Consider the following 19,406-nt stretch of genomic DNA (forward strand, 5'->3'; position numbering starts at 1 on the left):
CATAGTGAGATCTTCATCTCTACAAGAAATAAAAAAAATCAGTCGGGCATGGTGATGTGTGCCTGTAATTCCAGCTACTTAGTGGGGCTGAAGTGGGAGGATCACTTGAGCCTGGAAGGTTGACATTGCAGGGAGCTGTAATCATGCCACTGCACTCCAGTCGGGGTGACAGAGTCAGACCCTGTCTCAAAAACCACAAAACAACAACAAAAAAATTGACAAAGAAATCAATCCAGAAAAGAGCAAAGCATATTAACAATTCAAAAAAATACAGATGGTCAGTGACGTAGTAATATACGTACGAGGCAGTACTTTGCAGTAGTGTTGTAATGTCACAAAACTGAACATGATTTAATTTTCAATAAGAGTCAGGCTAAATCACTTACAGTGTGGCTATACAACAGAATATCATGGGTCATTGAAGAAGAACGTGGATCTCTATACACTGACAGGAACAAATATTCTTGATGTATAAGTGAAAAAAGTGAGATGTAGATCACTATGGTGATCATAATTTGGGGAAAAATTAATGATATATAGATAAATAAATAATATAAAACAATAAAAATATTAAAATATGACAAAATAGGGAAAGATATAGACAAAACTTCACATTGTTAATCTCTAAAAAGTAGGGAAGCATTCACTTTGTAATTCAGAGAGTTTTCTTTCTTTTTTTTTTGGCTCAACCTTTTAACATAAACAATTCACTGATGTACAAAAATGTGAAAGTGTGACAATGACAACTATGAAATCCTGTGATTGAAAGTCACCTCAAGTGCACTCTGGGGTGCACATGTACCCACCCACACAAACCGTAGTGTGGAAATATAAGCTAATGCAAACCTGTGCTTCCAAGACGCGCCAACACGTGTGTTCTCCATTCCACTGATCACAGACCCATATCTACTCCAAACATCCAGTAACGAAAAGCGTGGCATCTTCCCGGGAACAGCAAGGCAGACTTTTTATTCACGGTGGACCAGCACAAATAAATCCAGCAAAAAGAGCACTGCATACTAAATTTAGGATAGTCATTCATGAGGATCGTCACAATTCCAGTATAAGGAACAAATCCCCTGGCTCTTCCCATGACCTCTTTTTTCTCTAGCCAATGCTGTCCTTGTTTATAGAGGCCTCGGTCATTAAGCACATCATTATCTCCTTTGGTCAAAAACTTGATATGCCCATTTTGCATTTCATGAATCTTCAAGTCTCGGTGAACTATAGGAATCTCTCTTCCTTCTATCCTAAAAACAACAATTTTCCCCACTCATATTGGATCTTCAACTTGATATGTTAGAAAGAGAAGATTTTCTCTATGAAATGCAGGTTCCATGCTGCCACTGAGCACCACTACAATTGGACTTTAACTACTAGTTATTACCATTAACCTCTTCCAGATCATTAGCGCCGACAAGACAATCATTCCGAAATTCAGGACTTGATAATAGAGCTGCCGCTTGTTCATCCGCCGGATGGTGTTCATCCGCCGGATGGTGTTCATCCGCCGGATGGTGTTCATCCGCCGGATGGTGTTCATCCGCCGGATGGTGTTCATCCGCCGCATGGTGTTCATCCGCCGCATGGTGTTCATCCGCGGCATGGTGTTCATCCGCCGCATGGTGTTCATCCGCCGGATGGTGTTCATCCGCCGGATGGTGTTCATCCGCCGCATGGTGTTCATCCGCGGCATGGTGTTCATCCGCGGCATGGTGTTCATCCGCGGCATGGTGTTCATCCGCGGCATGGTGTTCATCCGCCGCATGGTGTTCATCCGCGGCATGGTGTTCATCCGCGGCATGGTGTTCATCCGCCGCATGGTGTTCATCTGCCGCATGGTGTTCATCCGCCGCATGGTGTCCACAACGTCTGGAGACACAGCGGGGCCAGCGAGCAGGACGCCCGCGGGGGAGAGGGCGCGACGACCAGCAGGTGGAATGACCGGCCTGTAATTCAGTTTTCTAAGTGATAACTTTTGTCTTTTTGTGTTCTGGGCATGGTTTAAATAGAAAATTGTCAATAATATTCATTCATTTATCTATTTATCCACCCATCTACCCCCATCATCCATCCATCATTCCATCCATTCATTCTGTCATACCCAAGAAACACTGATTAAGAATCTCTTTGTAGGCACTGTGTTTGCCATGCACATGGCCAGTAACATTTAGTTTGGCACAGCTTGGAATAAGAGGAAAAATGCCCATGTGTTTTTTCCTTTTTCTTCTAGTTGACTATTTTAAAACCAATCAACAAAACATAGAGTCTGGTCCTGGGCTTCTTACACACACCATCTGTTTTGGCTTCCCTGACCTCTGGCCTTTGTCTGCCGTGTAGATGACAGATTAGTAGGGGACATCCTTTAGAGTAGGAAATGGAGGTCAATAAAATTTGCACCAGGCTTTTCAATTTAGTATCATCCCAGTCAGGACATCCCAAAATAAAATTTGTCTTAAAAATAGATCTGGGAGGAGAAAAAGATTGAAAACAAACAATTAATCCCCTTATGGCACTGATTCTGTAAGAAAACCTGATCTAAAAACAAATCAGTTTCTTGTTTAGGTGCAATGATTTTGTGGGTAGGGAAAAAAAAGCGGAACCAAAATAGTGGGAAGAGTCCAGTGTGATGAAGGATGCTATAGAGCAAAACAGGAAGTTGTTAATGGAAGGGAATTACTGACCTCAGAGCCTGAGACGTGAACAGATCCTTAGACGCAGAGGTTTTTGCATTTTGTGAAGTGTTATATCAGTGCTTTATTGGACGGATGTGAACTGTACACCATGGATTATTTTCTTTATTTTTTGGAAACAGAGTCTTACTCTGTCACCTAGACTGGAGTGCAGGGGTCCAATCTCCACTCACTGCAAGATCCACCTCCCGTGTTCAAGGGATTCTCTTACCTCAGCCCCCCGAGTGGTGGGATTACAGGTGACTACCACCATGCCTGGATCATTTTTGTATTTTTAGTAGAGATGGGGTTTTGCCATGTTGGCCAGGCTGGTCTCGAACTCCTGACCTCAGGTAATCCACCTGCCTTGGCCTTCCAAAGTACTGGAATTACAGGTGTGAGCCACTGCGCCTGGCCACACTATGGATTCTTTTGTGGTAATCCACTGGTTTACCCACCCAGTGAAGACATAGATCATCCACAGTTTAATGATAAAGCATTTAAAAGGTTATCACATAGGGAAGAGAAAGACCTTAGTTTCTTATTCTAATACACATACCTCCATATATACACGTTAATGTGTGTGCATGCATGCAATTTTGTACTATAAGGATTTTAACTGATTTTTTTGTGCAGTTGGACAGATATCTCAGGCCAGACTGAATTTTTCCTGCTATAATCTTAACAGAATAATCTCTTAATCATGTATTTTTTTTTTTTTGAATGTTTGTTGAAAAGGTATTGGCTCCAAAGGGAGAAAACTATTTTTTTCCTAATATTCCAGGATTAGTTTTTCTTACTTAGAATCTGGGAAAATACCAATCTAGGGTAGTTTCCGCTCAGAGAACTTGTCTCACTGTCATAAATTGGTTTCTGTTAAAAATGTTATTCATATAGCAAAGGTGTTTGGACATTGTAAATTACCCTGATAATTCAAGCAAAACTTCTCCCTGAATTAAAGAAGAGTATGAGAGAGGCTGTTACGAGATCGGTTTTATTTTTATCTCCATTCTGATCTTACCGGGGAGCAAATTAATGCTCAAAGAGATTCTGTGATTTGTTTGAGACAGAGCTGGTAAGTAGAAGAACCGATCTCAAACCAGGTATACCAAAGACCAACCCCAGACACTGGCAGAACACTCTCTTTATGTAAGGTCTCCAAAGCATGTTGTTGGGGTCTGTTGACACGTTTTTCTCTGTTATCTTGCCTGTCTGCAGTGACAAATTCAGTGCAGCTCTAACTCATGAGGACAGCGAGGAAATGATTCTAGACTGAGGACCTCAAGGTGTTTGGAAGAGAGTTGTTTTGTTAGTTGTTGTTTTCCTCAGACAGGACCTTGTCAACACTTTCAAATATGCAGGCTGTTTGCTGTTTCCTTTATGTTGGTCCCTGAGAAGGAGCTGCCCTTCTGTTTCCCTGGGGGCTGTGGACAGAGCCTGTATCTTGGGGGAAAGGGATTGTTTTGGGGGAAGGGGAACGAGGCATCCCAAGGACCTGCCCTGTCTAAGGAGAGAAGGCCGAACAGATGGTAGCCGCCATGCAGAGGGCGCTTTGTAGGAACGCTGGCCAGAGCAGGCTTCCTGTGCTGCAATGCCAAATCCTTCCCTTCCAAGGCAATGCAGAGGAGCCTGACGACATGGCAGGGTGCCAGTGGGCTTGTGGCCAAAGAGCACTAAATCAAAGCAAAGAAGAGGTGACACCTTAAAAGCCAAGGACATTTTCATGTTTGTTTGTTTTGGAAGGCAGAGAGAAATAAGCTGTAATGGCAGAAGAGTAGAAGATATAAAATAACATGGCTGTAAAATATTTTAATGTTATTTGTTTGTAAAAGGCTTTTCTTCAATGAATGCGCTCTGTTCTTATTCAGCAACTTTCCCAACATTTATCTAGATGAGGATGGTGAGTTTGTAAATTCTGGTTTTACCTGAAGACTGATGACCTGGTGTTGGGGAGGCTCTCAGTTCATTAGTTCGTAATCTCTGCAGCTATATTAAAATGTTTTCAATGATAAACATTTCTAGCTCTAAAACCTTTATCTCTTATCCGAATTCAAGATCTATGTCCTTAATGAGCTCTTTCAACTGGACATTCAAAGGTGGAAAATGTTTCTAGATTCTTATCTCCCATAATCAGCGGAGAATGGCTGTGCATTCCCAGAGGAAGACCTGCAGAAGTCAGCGCTGAGCTTCTGGAGGCAATAGCATGGGAGCATAGATCTTGGGGCACGTTTCCTCAGAACCCAGGGGCCACCTAGGCACTAACTCATTTATTGCGATCATACCTTTAATCTTTTTTACTTATGTTTCAGGAATATAAGAAAATGTATTTTAAAAGCATGGACACTCATACACTCGCTACCCTGACTAAGAAATAAAGCGTTATACCTTAATAAGAGGAAACTACCAAGCTACCAAGGCATACCTTGAAAGCAATATGGTGGAGTAGAAATAATGCTACTGTTCTTGCTCTTTTACGTTTATTAGTAACCTAATGAGCTTCTGTTTGTGTTAGGAACTGAAGTTGCAGAGATGAAAGCTATCCTTCCTGACTCAGATGTGATGAGAGACTCGTAAGACACACACACACACACACACACACACACACACACACACACACACACACAGACACCCTATAATATACTTCAGGAAGTGCTGTGGCAGACGGAAGCTCTGGGAACTAAGAGATCACAAGTAAAGGGAATCTAATCCAAAGTGGGAGCAGGGTTAAGCCAGGCAACCCTGGAAGGAAGGGTACGTTGAGCAGGAGGAACAGCATCTGCTAAACTCTGGGGTGGGGCGGAGCACTTGCACAGACAGCTGCTATGAGTGTGGTTGGCTGCTGTGGGCTGTGCTATTGCTGGTGGAGAGAAATTGTGGGGGGCCTGGGTACCCCCACTAAAGAGCTGGGGCTTTCAGCAGAAGACCCAAATGTTCACATCTGCTTACTCAGAGACTAACGTGGAGATTTTTGCCTGGAGGGGTCTGAGGAGCATGTTAGAAGCTCTGCGAACCTTTTGGAATTGTGTACAATATGTTAGGAGTATGTGAGGGTGGGTAGGTGTGTGTGCATGTGTGTGTTTTCCCCTGGGAAGGTTTGCTTATGTTCTTCCATCTTCAAATGTGTCATAACTCTCAGAAAGGGTGACGAGCTCAACTGGGACAGAAGAGGTGGTCAGATTGGAAGGTTATTGCAATACTTCAGATGACCAATTGTGAAGTCTTGGGCTGATAAAGTTGTCCTCGGGATGGAAGGGCCAGGACAGTTTCTGAGAGAATGAAGATATGGTGCTGACAGGATGTGTTATCTGATTAGATCTGCAGGGGGAAGGGGAGAGGGAGGAAGCTGTGCAGTGCAAGGCCTCGTGAACTGTGACCTGCACCTGAGCTACCTGGGGCTCCTGTTCAGGTGTAGATTCTGACCAGAAGGCCTGAGGAGGACCCCGGGATTCCAATGGGTAACAGGTGGTCTGGTGATACCCATGTCATGCCACATATCATGCCACTGAGCAGCACTTTGAGTCTCAAGGGTGGAGGTAGCGTACCCTAGGTCCAACTCTCAGCCTCAGCTGTGGACACTTTCTTTAATGATTTCTTTAACGATTATGGGGCTGGGCATTGTGAGCATGGTAGGTGGCTGGACAGCATCACTGACCTCCTGGGAAGTGCTGGGGAGCCAGCGACCAAAAACTCCTCCAGGTATTACCAAATATGAGGGGATGGGGGCGGGGGGAGACCCTGATCTAGTGGTTAGCCGGCTGGCTTTATGTGAAAATCATCTGGGGAGCTTTAGGAGCTATCAGTGCTTAGCCTCACCCAGACTGATCATATGCTAATCTCTGCTTGGGGGTTGGGAAGGCGCCCACGTAGCTTTCGGGAAGTCCAGTGTGCAACCATCTCTATGGTTGACGCGGCAGCCAGGCTGATAAAACGTAGGACTATACCTGAACTCAGTAAGAGGAGCAGCGTGGGTGGGAGGTGAGTGAGGAGTGAAGATAAGACTTCAGATCTACATGCTAATACAACGGAAATGCCTGGGGCTCACGTAGAAGGAGATGCTCACTTTGATTTTCTTGGTCACTGACAAGCTCTGTGGCCTCCAGTCTGTGAAATATATTTTCAAGCTTTTATTTTACTCATCAATTCTGACAGTATCTATTTCATGAAGAGAGTAGATTGATGAAATGAATGGATGTGAAAGAAACTAATAGCTATCTTACACTATTGCACACACACGTGCTCAAGGGTTCTTCAGAATTTTATTTGAAAAACCATATTTTGAAAGTTTTGGAAAACACAGAACAACATTTTATAACACCAGGGCAAGAAGTGATTTCTAGAAAAAAGAACAACAAACAAAAAGCACAAATCATAATTGACACATTCAAGTAAAGCACTATCAGGAAAGTTAAAAGACAAAGACTGAACGAAGGCATTTGCATAGCATATAATTGACAAAGCTTTAGCATGAAGAATACACAGTAAACTCCTAAAAATCCGTTACAGAAAGATGAACAACCAAAGAGAAAATAGGCAAATGATATCAATACGAAAGCTACAGAAGAGGAGACAGAAATGGCCAATCTTCATAATAGTACAAGATGCTCAACCTCCACAGTGATCTGGCAAATGGCAGCTGGGGCTGCAATGTACACTATTTCTTATCGACCAGATAGGCACAAATTTACAAGTCTGATACGATGAAATGTTGCTGAAATGGCACGGAAGAAGAAACTCATGCTGCTGGTAGGGATACAAATTAGAACTATGATTTCGTGAGCAATTTGGCAATATTAAAAGTTAGAATGCTGAGTAACCTGTGACACCGTAATTCCATTCATAGGTCAGTTGTATACGTGCAAAGATAATTGCTACAGCATTATTTCCACAAGTGAAAAATTGTAAACGCCTTAAAAGTCTATCAGTAAGAGAATGGCTAAATAAATTACCATTATGTTAAACTCCTTTTAACATAATGGAGTTTGTGTATTTTATTTTATTTTTTTCTTTACCAAAGGTCAGGTGAATTTTTTTTCTTTTTTCTTTTTTTTTATTTTTATGAACATAAAGAAATTGGAGCTTTAGGTATCAACATAGATAAATATCAAAGGTGATGTGGAAAAAACTGGTAAGTTACAGAAGCCTGAGCTTCTGTAATTAGTAGTATTCTGTTTATTTAAAATGAAAAAATGCAAAACAAGACTATATTTTATTTACATTACTTTATTTTTTATTTTATTTTATTATTTATTTATTTATTTATTTATTTTGAGACGGAGTTTCGCTCTTGTTACCCAGGCTGGAGTGCAATGGCGCGATCTCGGCTCATCGCAACCTCCGCCTCCTGGGTTCAGGCAATTCACCTGCCTCAGCCTCCCGAGTAGCTGGGATTACAGGCACGCACCACCGTGCCCAGCTAATTTTTTGTATTTTTAGTAGAGACGGGGTTTCACCATGTTGACCAGGTTGGTCTCGATCTCTTGACCTCGTGATCCACCCGCCTCGGCCTCCCAAAGTGCTGGGATTACAGGCGTGAGCCACTGCGCCCGGCCCTACATTACTTTCTAATGCATAATATTGGAATGCTATCACTAAGTCAACTAAAATATGCTAAAGGTAACTAAATATGTCTTATAGAGTGTTGTTTTTCACCTGTTGGGGGGGTTTGAGTTTTAGAGCTTCCTCTGCTTGTTTATAAAGGTTAGTCAGAGAATAAAAGTGTCATGGTAAGTAAGGAAATGTTCATGAAATGGTGCACTCATCCTCACAACTTTTTTTTTTCTACAGATAAGCCTGTTGTTAGTGATAAGGAATTTAACATGTTTTATTTTAGAAAAAGAAAAAAAAAATGGAACAAATGTAGCTTAGATTTCAATTAGTGTTTGTGGCAAGGGAAACTTTTCTGTTTGTAATGACACAGGATGGTCACCAAATAATCAACCCAATGGAGGGCTGGGGCTCTGTCTGAGCCTAGAGCCTGGTCCCCAGTGACATCCTGTTGTTTTTCTTCATTCAGGGATATCTACATGGAGGGGGCTCGAGGAAATCAGACTGGACACAAGTTCTGAATAGTTTTTACTGCTAGAAGCTCTGAATGTTCTAAGATTTGTTTTGCTTTTTGTAGAGTTAATATTTCTTGGGAAGTGGGATAGGATCCTAGTTTTGTTTGTTTGTTTGTTTGTTTGTTTTGAGACAGAGTCTTGCTCCATAGCCAGGAGCCAGGCTGGAGTGCAATGGCGCGATCTCGGCTAACTGCAACCTCCGCCTCCTGGTTTCAAGCAATTCTCCTGCCTCAGCCTCCCGAGTAGCTGGGACTACAGGCATGCGCCACCATGCCCAGCTAATTTTTGTATTTTTAGTAGAGACGGGGTTTCACCATGTTGGCTGGGATGGTCTCGATCTCTTGACCTCGTGATCTGCCCGCCTCGGCCTCCCAAAGTGCTGGGATTACAGGCGTGAGCCACCGTGCCTGGCCAGGACCTTAGTTTTGATCTTCATGGGATGTTGCATACGCCACTTGGTAAAGTGAGGGGGACAGGAGTAGTCTCCAGTGTCACTTCAGTTTTGTGTTTCCGATTTCATATAAATTAAACTTCACACAACACTGAACTATAAGAAGTAACTGCCAACATAATTCTGCATTTGCCAATCTGACTTTTAAAGTCACGCTAATAGATTAAAATCCAAAAGGTGTTGAGTGAATAAAGCATTTGAAATTTAAAAAGTGATACCTGGAATGAAGGGAAAGGATACCTTGACCAATTTCACTAGGGCAGCCCCACTATTCCCACGTTTGAGGGTATGAAAGAGTATAAAATGATGTCTCATTAATACCTTCTTATGTTATTTTACATTAATCAAAATAAACATAGAGCCCATTGTCTGACCGTCTGTGAGCCCAAACGTGGCATCTTATAGTTGTTCTTTGGGAGAAATCATGAACTCAAAGGCCCAGCTCTCACCAGACTGTTCAGAATGTAAATTTTCTCAACTCCAAAACCTGATGAAGACCCTAATGTTTATGTTTCCCCTTCTCAATATTACAATTAGAAGAATTTCTTAATATGTTACTTAATTGTGCCTCAGTTTTCTCACCTGAAAAGTCAGAATAATGGTACCTACTTCACAGGACTATTTCGAGAATTAAGTTAGTAAGTTTACAGAATAGGTGAAGGTTTTAGTATTAATATAATGTTATTATTGCCCCACTCAAATATGATTTCTTTCCTCTTTAAAGTAATATGCATCATTGCACCATTCTTGTACAGGTTTTTGTGCTTCCATAAGCAAAATTATGTATGTGCTTTAAAAATGTATATAGTTGCTATTATACATATTCTTCTATAACGTGTTTTCAGTCTGCAAAATGTTTTTGATATTTGTTTGATATATGTTTATCTAGTTACTGAGTTTTACTCATATATAACTTGGAATTTACTTACTCATTGCCATATTAATGACATTTAGATACTTCATTTCTTAAAAATAGAAATGGGATCTCACTATGTTCCCCAGGCTGGTCTTGAACTCCTGGGCTCAAGTGATCCTCCTGCGTCAGCCTCCCAAAGCGCTGGGATTACACCACATCAGGCCATCTCATTTCTTTTTCAGTACCAGTGTTTATCCTATACATCTTTCACTGGGCTCTGTAAGGTGTTTCTAGAAGTGGATTTGCTGGGTCATACCAACTGTGCATTTTCAACCATAATAGGGACTGCCACATTGTTATCCAAAGTAGTCAAAGTTACAGTTTCAACAACAATGTATGTATGAGTGTTCTGTCTTCTCCATCTCCTCGTCAACATTTACAGTTGTGTCTTTGCCAATTTGACAGGGGTGAAAAGACATCCTAAGGTTTTAGTTCACATTTTCCTGATGAACAAATAAGGTGAACAACTTCTCATATTTATTGGCTTTTCAGATTTCTTCTCCTGAGTCTTGTCTGTCTGTATACTTCGCTATTTTTCTATCAGGTCGTTTGTCTTTTTCTTTTGATTTGTAGCGCTTCATAAACTCACGAATGTACAGTTGATTCTCATTCTCAATAGTTACATTCTATAAAGTCACAAAGAACACTGAATGAGTGAATACTGAGCCATTGCTTCTAGGGGAAACACTGGTTAGGTTCCAGGGAGCCTTCATTCGCTACATTTTCATGACCTGAGCAGGACATACACTTGTTTTATGTATGTTTCTGCTTAAAGATACATGTTTAATATATATTATTGATTAATTAACATTGAGTTCATGTCCAACAGCACCATAACTCCTACCTGAAGGAAGCTTATGTAACACACATATTTTCTTTTAATTTCAATTTTAAGTTCCGAGTACATGTGCAAAATGTGCAGGTTTGTTACATAGGTAAGCAACATGTGTTTTCTCTACAAGGCAATCACAGCCTCTTGGGCTTAGGAACATTAGACAGCACTTCAGCGATATGCTTTGGGGCCATTTTAAACAGGAAAATCACAAAAAGCACAAAAGTGCAAAAATGTGGCACTAAATACACCTTGAATAGGACACCTGTTCACAGTATGAAACGAGCGAAACAAGAAGGCAGAATGCTGCCTTGTGTGGCCTCAGCTGGGAACATGCGTTTCAGGTAGCTCAAATTTTTCACTGCTCTGTGCACAGCTGTGAATGACTGTGAAAGTGCCATCAGTATTGATTTTGAAGTTACAAGTAAATTTTAGCGAGTAGGTGAATTCACAAATAAGAAATCTACAAATAGTGAAGATTGACTGTTCACTGTACACAATTCAAATATTTTTCTCCACTCTGTAATTTGTTTTTAGACAATGCTTATGTTATCTTTTGTCATACAGAACATTTTATTTTAACTTTTTCAATGTTACTAAGCTTTCCTTACATGGTTTATAGGTTCCATTTTGTTTTAGACATCTTTACCTATCCTGATATCAGAGAAATATTCTCACATGTTATCTTCTAAAAGTTTTATAGCTTTGCCTTTCCCATGTAGATTTTTTTGTTTGTTTGTTTTTGAGACAGGTTCTTACTTCCATCACCCAGGCTGGAGTGCAGTGGCATGATCACAGCTCATTGTAGCCTCAACTTCCTGTGCTCAGGTGATCCTCCCACCTCAGCCTCCCAAGTAGTGGAGACTACAGGCACGCACCACCACATCCAGCTAATATTTTTGTGTTTTTAGTACAGATGGGATTTTCCCATGTTGCCCAGGCTGGTCTCAAACTCCTGGACTCAAGCAATCCACCTGCCTTGGCCTCTCAAAGTGCTGGGATTATAGGCATGAGCCACCACACCCTGCCTCCCATGTAGCTTTTTAATCAATTACAATTATTTTTTGAGTAAAAGATGTGATAGGAATTGAATAAAAATTCTCCAAAACTATTAACTAGAGCTTTTGATTTGATTCATAGTATAGCTTCTGTTATATATCAAGTTCCCATATAATGGTCTTTTTCTAGGCTATTCTTTTCCAAGTTTGTGTATTCTTTCAGAAACTCCATACTTTGACAAATTATTATACTTTTATGATAAGTCTTTCTATTTGGCAAGGAATGTTCCTTCTCCCATCTCCCACCTTACTCTTCTTCAAAATGGTATCTTAGTCTCCCAAATGAGTAGTTATAAGACTTGTCAACTTCTTTGAAAAATGTGGTTGGTTTCATGATTAGAATAGCACTGGATTTACAAGTCTTTTGGGGGAAAATTATCATTGTTATATGACATTAGGTTTTCCATCTATAAACCATAGTATTTTTCTCCTTTATGTAAATCTTCTGTAGTATCCTTTTAAAGGGTAGTTATAATTTTTATCAATGCAGATCTTGTATATTCTTTGTTAGATTCATTCCTAGGTACCTTGTAGTTTGGTGGCACTTTGGGATTTTAAAAAGGCATCATTCCTAACAGATTTTTGCAGGTATACAGTAAACCATTAACTTTTATCTAGCAATCTTGCTAAAGAACTTATTAGTTTTAATGATTTATTTATAGATACTCTTGGATTTTTAATGTAGGTAATTATATCATCTATGAAAACATATGATTTTGTCTGTTCTTCAAACTATATTATTCTTTTTATTATTATTCTGTATTATTTCTTTTTCTTGTTTTATTGTGTTGGCCAGTCTTCTTATCTTGATGCAGCTGTGTACCAACAAATCAGCTCTGTGTTTTGAAATGACCAGTTGGAACCAGGTATTTTCTCTTTTTATAGTCTGCAGTAGCCTGACTATTACAGAACTCTGGAAGACTGCCTAGATCCTGGACACATTATTTAACTACCTGCGCCTTAGTATCCTAATTTATAAAATAGTTATAGTAATAGCACCTTCATGATCAGTCTGTTTTGATGACTAAATAAGTTAATATTTATAAAATCCTTAAAGCTATGTCTGACGTGTGTAAAGAGCTCAACAGATCTTATCAATCACCACTACTACTGCTAGTGCTGCTACATAAGAATGACACTGGGCTGGGCACGGTGGCTCATGCCTGTAATCCCAGCATTTTGGAGGCTGTGGTGTGTGGATCACAAGGTCAAGAGATCAAGACCATCCTGGCCAACATGGTGAAACCTTGTCTCTACTAAAAATACAAAAAATTAGCTGGGTGTGGTGGTGCACGCCTGTAGTCCCTGCTACTCAGGAGGCTGAGGCAGGAGAATCCCTTGAACCTGAGAGGCGGAGGTTGCAGTGAGCCGAGATTGTGCCACTGCACTCCAGCCTAGCGACAGAGTGAGACTTTGTCTCAAAAAAAAAAAAAAAATGCATATAGTAGACATATACATTTATGGGGTACATGAGGTATTTTGATACAGGCACACAATGGGTAATAATCACATCATGGAAAATGGGGTATCCATCCCATTTATCCTTTGTGTTACAATCTATTGTACTCTTTTAGTTATTTAAAATGTGCAATTAAATTATTTTTTGACTATAGTCACCTTGTTGTGCTATCAAATACGAGGCCTTACTCATTCTATTTTTTTTTTACCCATCTATCCAATTTTGATATTAAGGTTTTCCAAGCTTCATAGAACGAATTCTTCAGTTTTCATTTTCTTTCTATTCTCTTAAGTGTGTCAATGTAAAAACAGGAACAATCTGTTTTTTAAAATTTTGGTAAAATTCATTTATAACTGTTTAAGCCTGGAGATTTTCTGACATTGATGACTGATTCAATTCTTTAACACTTTATGTGCATTCATATTTTAAATTTCTTTTTGAATTAATTTTGGTAATGCATATTTTCTAGTTGTCAAATTTATTGGCACAAAGTTGTTCATAGTATCTTTTTAGGGTGTCATAAAGTTTTATTGTATCGTTATGATCAATTCTCTCATAGAAAGAGTAAAATCTGTTTTATTAGTTTATTTAAAAAATTTAGCTTTTGCTTTCATTTCTCTTTATTTCTCTAATTTCTTCTTAATTTCATCATTTTTCATTATTTCCTTTTACTTTCTTTGGGTTAACTGTGCTCTTTTACTAAATCTTAGAGTCATGTGCTTAGCTCATTAATTTCCATTTCTTCCTAATGCATACACTTAAGCATATGCATTCCCTTTAAATACTGATTTTGTGGCATCCCATGGAGTAGTACATGTTTAGTTTAAATAGTCACCAAGGATTATAATAAAAGAGTTGGCCAGGCGTGGTGGTTCACACCTGTAATCCCAGCACTTTGGGAGGCCAAAGTGAGTGGATCATGAGGTCAGGAGATTGAGATCATCCTGGCTAACATGGCGACACTCTACTAAAAATACAAAAAATTAGCTGGGCGTGGTGGCACACGAGGCTGAGCAGGAGAATCGCTTGAACCCGGGAGGCAGAGGTTGCAGTGAGCCAAGATCAGGCCACCGTACTCCAGCCTGGGCAACATAGCGAGACTCTGTCTCAAAAAAAAAGAGTCACTTCCCTTCTTAACATCCCCATCCCTAATCTTACTTCACAGAGACAACCATTTAAAAAATATTTTTAGCTGATTCCTTTGGAGTCTATTGCTTTATTTCTAATTAACCTGATATAGTTTCATTTCTATGTACTTGTTTCTTCACCACATGAGATATTTTCATTTCTTGATGTTTAAGTATGATCTACTGACTTCCTACTACAGAAGATGAGATTTGCCCCCACACCTTCCCCCCATCCTCTTAATAGAGCCTTGTCTCCATTTTGTAGTGAATCAATATTCAGAGTTTGCATTATTATAAACATACATAGGTATTAGTCACAGAACATTTCCTTTTATTTATTTATTTTTAGTTTTCCATTTGCTTATCATTCTTTCATTCCTAAGGCTTCCTCCATAATTCAAATCTCCCACCATTGTCATACATGTTGGGTATTTGATTGATTGTGTCTCTTTCTCAGATGTAAACCTCCTAGCATCCTCTGTCTGATCCTTCTAACCTGGACTTGTGCTTTATGCCTGCTGTGCAGCTCTCATCCTGGGATTTCCCTTCACAGATGTGCTGCGGAGTCCATCTGCCTTTTTTCAGGGTTCATGTCACTGGTTGGTCACCAAGGATTATAATAAAAGGGTCCTTTTCCTTTATTGTCCTGGGAACTTTGTAAGCTCATCCAATTTGAAAACTCATATTTTTACAGAGTAGGGAAATTTTTATAATTCTACAAGAATACCCTCACTTTTCTTTTTCCTTTAGGTGTTTATGGAACAAATAGGATGAGATGTTGGATCTCCCAAATTTATCTTCTGCATTTCTTAGCTTTTCTCTCTTATTTTCCATCATCTCTGTGTGTGTTTATGTATCTTTCATTTTTATTTGTCTAAATATTTCATAATTTCTTTTATGATTTCTTCTTTGATCCATGAGAGTTATTTAGACGTATCTTTTGTAGTTTCCAAAGTATATGTGTGCATGTTTGGGAGAATTATTGGAATTCTATCATTGATTTTAATTTTATTGCATTTTTATCAGATAATGTGGTCAATACATAATTTTAAAAATATTTGTTGAATTTCCTTTTGACCTAGTGTGCATTTTTTTGTTTTGGAGATGGAATCTCACTGTTGCCCAAGCTAGAGAGCAATGGCATGATCTCGGCTCACTGCAGCCTCTGCCTCCCAGGTTCAAGCAGTTCTCTTGCCTCAGCCTCCTGAATAGCTGGGGCTACAGGAGCACAGCTACTGGCTATTTTTTAATTTTTCTGTAGAGACAGGAGTCTTATTGGGTTGCCCAGGCTGGTCTCGAACTCCTGAGCTCAAGTGATCCTTCCATCTCAGCATCCCAAAGTGCTGGGATTACAAGTATGAACCACCATGTTCGGCCACTGATCTATTTTCTGTCTGTATTGTTTTGCCTCTTCCAGAACACCATATAAATGGACTCATACAGTATCATCTCTTGGGTCTGGCTTCTTTCACTTAGAAAAAAGCATTTCAGATGAGACACGTGGACATGTAGAGGGGAACATACAGCAGGGCCTCTCAGAGGGTGAAGGGTAGGAGGAGGAAGATGATGAGGAAAAATAATTAATGGGTACTAGGATTAATACCTGGGTGATGAAAAAATCTGTACAACAGACCTAAGTTTACCTAGATAACAAACCTGCACGTGTACCCCTGAACTTCAATAAAAGTTATAAAAAAGAAAAATACATTTAAGATTTATCCATGTTGCTGCATGAATCCGTACTGTTCTCATTTGTATTGCTGGGTAGCATTCTATTGCGTGGACGTGCCAAACTGTTGATCCAGTCACCTGTTGAAGCATGTCTAGGTTGTTTCCAGTTTGGGGATATTATGAATAAAGTTGTTATAACATTTGCCTAGAGGTTTTCAGGCAAACATATGCTTTCATTTCACTTGGGTAAATACTTAAAAATTGTATTTCTGGGTCATATGGTTAGTGTATGTTTAATTTTATAAGCCACTGCTAAATTGCTTTCTTTCCCCCCACCCCAACCCCCGACAGGCTCCAGTGTGTGTGGTTCCCTTCTTTGTGTCCATATGTTCTCATTATTCGGTCCCCACTTATAAGTGATAACATGTGGTATTTAGTTTTTTGTTCCTGAATTACTTTGCTAAGGATAATGGCTTCCAGCTCCCCCCATGTCCCTGCAAAGGACATGCTCTTGTTCCTTTTTATGGCTGTATAGTATTCCATGGTATTTATATGCCACATTTTCTTTATCCAGTCTATCATTGATAGGCATTTTGGTTGATTCCATGTCTTTGCTATTGTGAATAGTGCTGTAATGAACATATTTGTGCATGTATCTTTGTAATATAATGATTTATATTCCTTTGGGTATATACTCAGTGATAGGATTGCTGGATCAAATTGTATTTCTGGTTCTAGATCTTGAGGATTGACACACCATCTTCCACAATGGTAGAACTAATTTACATTCCCACCAACGTGTAAAAGCATTCCATTTCTCTGCAACCTCGCCAGCATCTGTTGTTTCTTGAGTTTTTAGTAATTGCTGTTCTGACTGGTGTGAGATGGTATGTCATTGTGTTTTTGATTTGCATTTCTCTAATGATCAATGATGTGAGCTTTGTTTCATATGTTTGTTGGCCACATGAATGTCTGTTCATGCCCTTTGCCCACTTTTTAATGGGGTTGTTTTATTCTTGTAAATTTCTTTAAGTTGCTTGTAGATTCTGGATATTAAACCTTTTTCAGATGGATAGATTGCAAAAATTTTCTCCCACTCTGTAGGTTGCCTGTTTTATGATAGTTTCTTTATATATTTTAATACAAGTCTTGTATCAGATATGGGAATTATAAATATCTTTCTCCAAGTCTGTAGCTTGTCTTTTCATTCTCTTAACACTGTGTTTGACAGAGCAAACCTTTTTAGTTTTAAAAAGTTCAATTCATGAATTTTTTTTTTGTGGGTCATGCTTTTAGTTTCACATCTAAAAAGTTGTTACCAAACCCAAGGTAACATAGATTTTTCTCCTACATCTATTCTAGAAGTTTTAAGGTTTTAGATTTTGAATTAGGTTAATGATCTATTTTGAATTAATTTTTGTATAAGGCATGAGTTTTTTCACACATGGATGACCAATTGTTCTACCAACATTTGTTGAAAGATAAAACTTCCTTTGTTGAATTGAGTTTGTATCTTTTCCAAAAATCAAATGACTATATTTGTGTCTATTTCCAAGATCTTTATTCTGTTTCATTTTTTATATATATCTACCCTTTTGCCAGTATCATATGGTTTAGATAACTGTAGCTTTATAATAAATTTTGAAATCAGGTAGAGTTCTCCAACTTTGTTCTTTTTCCAAATTGTTTTGGCTTTCTAGTTCCTTTGCTTTTCCATATACATTTAGTTTGTCTATATTTACAAAAAAGCTTGCTGGAATTTTGATTTTGATGTTACGAATCTGTACATCAACTGGAGAAAATAGATACCTTAACAATATTGAGTCTTTCAAATCCATAAACATAGCATATCTCTCTGTTTACTTAAATCTTCTTTATTTATTTTTTCTTTTTACATTCAAACTGTTATGGATAACTCTTCTTTAATTCTTTCATTAGTGTTTTATAATTTTCAGTATACAGACGTACATATTTTGTTAGATTCATAGTTAAGTATTTCAATTTTGGTGCTATTACATTTAGTTGCATTTTTTTTTGCATTTTAAATTTCAGTTGGTCATTGCTGTTTGTAGGAAGACAATTGACTCTTCTATATTGGCCATGTATCCTGTGACCCTGTTAAACTCACTTTTTAGTTCTGAGAGATGTTTTTGTAGATTCTTGGGATTGTCTTTGTAAACAATCATGTCACTTGAGAATAGGGGCAGTTTTATTTCTTCCTTTTTTCTTTGTGTGACTTTTATTTCTTTTTCTTGACTTACTGAACAGGACAGGAATTCCAGTATGGTATCAAACAAGTGTGGTGAGAGAAGACAGCCTGTCCTTGTTCTCATCTTGTGGAGAAAGCATTCTGTTTTTTAACCATTGAGGTTAGCTGTAGGTTTTACAGTTTTATGTATATATGTATATAGTATGTAGTGTCTTTCATAAGATTAAGGACATTCCTTTCTAATTCTAGTTTGCTGAGACTTTTTACTTTGAAACAATGCTAAATTTTGTCAAATGCTCACTTTAGAATCAATTGAGATGATCATAAGGGTTTTCTTCCTTTGTTTCTTAATATCATGAATTATATTCATTGATTTTCAAATATTGTGGCCTCACATTTCTGGGATGAATCCTGCTGGATTAGGATGTATAATCCTGTTTCTATTAATATATTACTGGGCTCAATCTGTTGAAGAAATTTATATCTATGGTTTGATATAATAATGGTTTGCAATTTTCTGTTACTGTGGTTGGTTTCAAATCAGGTTTGTTCTGGCCTCACAAAATGACTTGGAATGTCTTTCCTTCTTTTATTTGCTAGAGGGGACTGATAGATTTGTTCTTATGTCTTCCCAAAATATTGGCAGATTTCACCAAGGAAATCATCTATGCCTGGACTTTGCTGTGTGAAAAGGTTTTCAGTTACAATTCAATTTCTTTAACAGACATAGTATTATTCAAGTTCTCTATTTCTTCTCAGTGAGTTTTGGTGGTTTATGTCCTCCAGAAAATTGGCCTATTTCATCTAAGTTATTGAATTTTTGGAGGGTATACGGCTGTTTATCATATTCTCCTACTATTCCTTTGATGTCAGTGAGGCAAGAAATGAAGTTCTCCTCTCTTATTCTTGGTATTGTTATTTATGTCTGCTCTCTTTTCTTCTTGGTCAGACT

The 19,406-nt window shown here is 38.8% G+C and overlaps 1 pseudogene; it reads right to left on the reverse strand.

Annotated features, from left to right (window-relative positions):
• Window positions 1-968: 968 nt before the first annotated feature.
• On the reverse strand, window positions 969-1,507 carry LOC110568959 (signal peptidase complex catalytic subunit SEC11A-like; annotated as a pseudogene).
• Window positions 1,508-19,406: the final 17,899 nt, after the last annotated feature.

This window comes from Aotus nancymaae, unplaced genomic scaffold, assembly GCF_030222135.1.
Source record: "Aotus nancymaae isolate 86718 unplaced genomic scaffold, 86718_ANA_hifiasm-v0.15.2.pri h1tg000036l, whole genome shotgun sequence".
Classification (NCBI taxonomy): Eukaryota; Metazoa; Chordata; class Mammalia; order Primates; family Aotidae; genus Aotus; species Aotus nancymaae.